Below are 5,390 nucleotides of genomic sequence, written 5' to 3'. Positions count from 1 at the left end.
AATTCATCACATCAACACCTAAAAACCATCCCAAATCTAACATAATCATAAACATACTATGAATTAAATCAATCTAAAGAGAGAGTAAAACCTAGCCTACCTGTACGCCGAAGAACGCTCGAAGAATTCGCTAAATCATAGATTTTCCCTTTGGAGAAGCTTCTGCAAGATGTCAAGTTATCAAAATCACAATCTACTCATCAACACAAGAACAACAATACCTCCATTGCATCATTGTTCTTTGGATCCAAAAATACTCAAAAATTTCATGTGGGTCTCATTTATGGAAATCGCATTTTTGAAGCCAACCCAACATTCCTTCATGCTCAAGGAGTAATTACCCTAAAAAATGGGTGAAATCCAAGATATATTGGTGCTAAAATCAAGTCACCAAGATTTAGAGATTTTAGGGAAGAAAAGGGAAAATCAACCATAGAATCAAAGGAATCCTACCACATATTCAAAGGAAAATTACATAATAATCGTTATTCAAGCTCCCCAAATCTCCCACCAGGTCTAATTTGAAGTTTTCCCAATATATAGGGTTTAACTCTCTAAAATGTATGAAGAACGGAAAAAGGGGCTAAAAAGGGGTATTTGTACCCTTCCCAGGTGCTTGGGAGTCGCTGTCGCAATCGCGACATATGGTGGATCCCACACCCAACTTGCCATTTTTTAACTTTCCGACCAATAGGTCAAAATGAGCTCGGGTGCCCCGGACCCAAACCAGGAGTCATCCTAGACTAAAATTGACATTCTGGAGTTGTTTGAAGAGTCAGAATTGGCATACGAGGTTATTTGACTGAAGTTTTTGCCTGGTAGGTAATTTGAACTACCAAAGTCTTCAAAATAGGGAATTGAATCTAAAACTCAAATGAACTATTCGATAACTAAACTGTTAGTTCCAGCAAGTCATAAATGACTTGTGGCATAGGAAATCTCTGATGATGAAAAAACGGAAATATGGAAAATGACCTGAAAGGTCATTACAATATCCACTACTAAAAGGACTTTCATCCGCAAAAGTTAAGGATCAGGATATACCTGAATCCTCGGACAGGTGAGGATACTGGGTTCTCATCTCATTCTTGATCTCCCAAGTATCATCCTCTACTGGGCGGTGCCTCTATTGAAACTTAACTACATGAATTTCCCTAGTGCACAACCGCCTGACATCACTAGCCAAAATGAGCACAAACTTTTCTGCGAAAGTCAACCGCTCATCCAACAAGATTGAATCCCACCTAAGAACATGAGATAAATTAGGAATGTATCATCGCAACATGGAAACATGGAAAACTGGATGGACAACAGTAAAATCTGGGGGTAGGGCTAACCCATAAGCCACTTCACTAACTATGCGAAGAATCTCACAAGGTCCAATATATATGGGGCTGAACTTGACCTTTCTCTCGAATTTAATCACACCTTTCATGGGTGATACACAGAGAAATACCCGATCACCAACTCTAAATCTCAAGGCATGAAGCCTACGATCTGCATAAGCCTTCTACCTACTTTGAGTTACTCTCAATATGTCCTCAATCACCTTGAATCTATCCAAAGACTTCCGAGTCAAGTTAGTACCGCGGGGTTTAATCTCAGAAGTATCAAACCACCCAATTAGGGAAAGACATCTCCTACCATACGAGGCCTCAAAAAGCACCATCTCACTACTTAAATGATAATTCTTTTGATATGAGAACTCTACCAAGGCTAAGTGTTGCTCCCACTAACCTCTAAAATCTATAACACAGGCTCAGAGCATATCCTCGAGAACCTAAATTGCCCGCTCCAACTGGCCATCGGTCTGTGGATGACAGGTTGTGCTAAGGTCAATCTAAGTACCCAACTTATCCTGAAAATCTCTCTAAAAGCTTGAAGTGAACACTAAACCCCAGTTTGAAATGATGGATATGGGCATACTATGCAATTATACTATCTCACACATATAGATGCAGGCTAACCTCTCGGCACTGAAGGATATCTGAATAGGAATAAAATGGCTTGATTTAGTCAATCGATCTACAATGACCTAAATACCATCAGAACCACAGAAAGTACATGGAAACCCACTAACAAAGTCCATAGTGATCCACTCCCACTTCAACTCGAGAATATGTAACCTTCGAATCAAATCATTTGGTCGCTAATGCTCGACCTTCACCTGATGACAACATATGCAATGAGCTATAAAGTCAGACATATCTTTCTTCATGCTGCTCCACTAATAATTGTTTCAAATCTCTATACATCTTGGTTGTACCCAGATGAATAGAATATCTAGAACTGTGAGCCTCATGCAAAATCAATTAAATTAAGTAAAAAATTCTCAAAACACAAATGTTGCTATCAAATCTCAATCCACTCTTAGAATCTATGGTAGCCTTTTTAGACTCACCACTCAACACCCAATCACAAAGGATGCAAAGTATACTATCCTTAAACTGGCAATTCCAAATTTTCTCAAATAGCGAAGACCTCACCTTAATATTAGCAAGAATCCTCTAAGGGTATAAAATATCAAGGTAAACCATCAAGTTGGATAAGGACTAAATGTCCCGTGCCAACAGCCTCTGAGAAAGTGAAATACAAGCCAAGCTACCCATACTCACTACCTTTAAGCTTAAGGCGTCAACTACTACATTAGCCTTGCATGGATGATACGAAGTGGAGATATCATAATTCTTAAGCAAACTATATACGCTCCCTAGAATTAAGCTCTCTCTAGGTCATAAGATACTGAAGATTGCGATTATCAGTGAAAATCTCATAATTCACACTATAAAGATAATGCATCTAAATTTTAAGCGCAAAAACCACCGCCGCCAACTCCAAATCAAAAGTGGGGTAGTTGGTCTCATGCACCTTAAGCTGTCTCGAAGCATAAGCAATAACACAACTCCGCTGTATCAATACATAACCCAAAACAACATCAGAAGTATCATAAGACATAGTGAATCTCTCACCCTCAATAGGAAGATCCAAAATAGGAGTTGATGTAAGAAACTCCTTGAGCTTACCAAAGCTCAACTCACACTCCTTGAACCATCAGAAAGGAACCTCCTTCTGAGTCAATCTGGTCATAGGCATTGAAACAGTAGCATAACCCTCAATGAATCATCTATAATAACTGGCCAAACTAATAAAACTACCAACCTCGATCGGAGATGTAGGACTAGCCCAATCACGAACAGCCCCAATCTTTATCGGTTCTACCATAATCCTATTCTTAGACACCACATACCCAAGAAATGTCATCGGCTCTAGAGAAAACTCACACTTAGAGAACTTGGTGAAAAACAAATGATCTCTTAAAGTCTGGAACACAATCCACAAATTTTGTGTGTGCTCCTATCTACTCCTCGAATACACAAGGATGTCATCGATGAACACAATCATGTAGGAATCTAAATAAGGCCTGAACACGTGGTTCATCAAATCTCTAATCACAGCATGGGCATTAGTCAACCCAAAAGATATTACTAGAAACTCATAATAACTAAAACTGGTCTTAAAGGTTATCTTTCGGATATCCTCAACCCGTGTCCTTACCTGATAGTAACCAGACCTCAAATCAATCTTAGAAAACATCGCCGCACCTTGAAATTGGTCGACCAAGTCATCAATGCAAGGCATCGAATAAGGGTTCTTCATCGTCACCTTATTAAGCTGCCTATAATCAATACACATACATAGAGAGCCATCTTTCTTCTAAAAAAATAACACAGGATCTCTCTAATAAGACACACTCAATCTAATGAAACCTTTACCAAGAAGATCCTGAAGCTGCAAATTCTACTCCTTAAGCTCGGCAGGAGCCATATAGTAAGGTGTCTTAGAAATAGGTCGGGTGTCAATCTCAAGATCAATAACAAACTCAATCTCATGAGAAGGTGGTATGCTAGGTAGATCAGTAGGGAAAACATCAGAAAACTCACAGACTATAGGAACAGAGTAAAGGGATAGACTCTCCATACTAACATCACGAATTTAAGTGAGATATGACTCGCAACCCATGAAAATAAGCCTCTTAGCACACATATAAGAAATAATCCCCATTGTCTCACGGCTAACAGCTTTTTCCATATGATCGGGAGTATGTTAGGCATGGCTAAGGTAATGATCTTGGCAAAACATTGCATGACTGCATGATAGTGGGATGACCAGTCCATGCCTAAAATCATATCAAAATCCACCAAATATAATATAATAAGATCAGCATAAGTATCAACATCTCTAACAGTCATAACACATGACTTAGAAACCTATTCTACAACTAAAAAATACCCACGGGAGTAGATACACACAATGACATAGATAATAAATCACAATATAACTCCAACTATGGAGTATAATAAGAAGAAACATAAGAATAAGTGGATCTTGGATAAAATGAAGGCCAATGACATCACACCAAAATTATAATTGTAATAAAAGTATCTGAAGACTCAGCCTCGGGTCTAGCAAGTACTGCGTACAATTAACAATGCCTGCCACCTGACTGGGATCCTAATTGATTTCCTATTCTACCTGCCTGAGAACCTTTATGAGCACCCTAAAACCACCCCTACAACCATGCAAACCACCTCTAGCTAGGAGATGAACTTCTCTAATAAGGAGAACACTCTAAGCTGAAGAAAAAATCACCTTACGACTAAGGAAATAACATGAATAATAACCAAAAGCTCTACAACTGTAATATATAACATGAGCTTAACCAGAACCAGATAATACAGTTGACCCAGAGTAACCACCACTACTAGAATAACCAGAGGATGAAACCCTCAAAGAATGACCACTATATTGACCAGGGAGATCACTAACACAAGACTAACGTCTGTCAGTAATCTAGAGCGCTATTTGAATGGGTTTACTAGGCTGACTCTTAGGCTGATATGACTGACTTAGGCTGATATGACTGATGCTGGGGGTACCAACCTTGAGAACCACTGCCTCTGAATTGAGAGCTACTATGACTCTCATTGAAACTACCCTAATATATAGGCCTCTTATAGCTTCTCCCTTGGGCATCATGATGCGTATCTTCCATCACCTAAGCATAAACAGAAACCTCAACAAAAAACCTACCCATAATAACAAAACTGTAAGCAGACATGTGAAGAAGAGGTTCTAATCCTTGAACAAAGAAACAAACTGTAATACACCAAGTTTTCAATCTCAATACACATTAAAGAATAAGCCATTAAATTAGGTTCCTGATTCCACACGTCTCGCCTTTGATGTCGTTAAAAAAGTTATGGTATTTTGTTTAAAGGTGTTGTCAAGCTTCCAGTGGTATCGGTTCAGGCAATGACTCACTACCAAATATAATAGGTCGTGACCTGGACTTATTACCATGATAGTGAGTGACCTAAGAATTCAACTCA

This window comes from Capsicum annuum, unplaced genomic scaffold (assembly GCF_002878395.1).
Source record: "Capsicum annuum cultivar UCD-10X-F1 unplaced genomic scaffold, UCD10Xv1.1 ctg4748, whole genome shotgun sequence".
In the NCBI taxonomy this organism is placed as follows: domain Eukaryota; kingdom Viridiplantae; phylum Streptophyta; class Magnoliopsida; order Solanales; family Solanaceae; genus Capsicum; species Capsicum annuum.
This window is presented reverse-complemented; position numbering follows the sequence as displayed.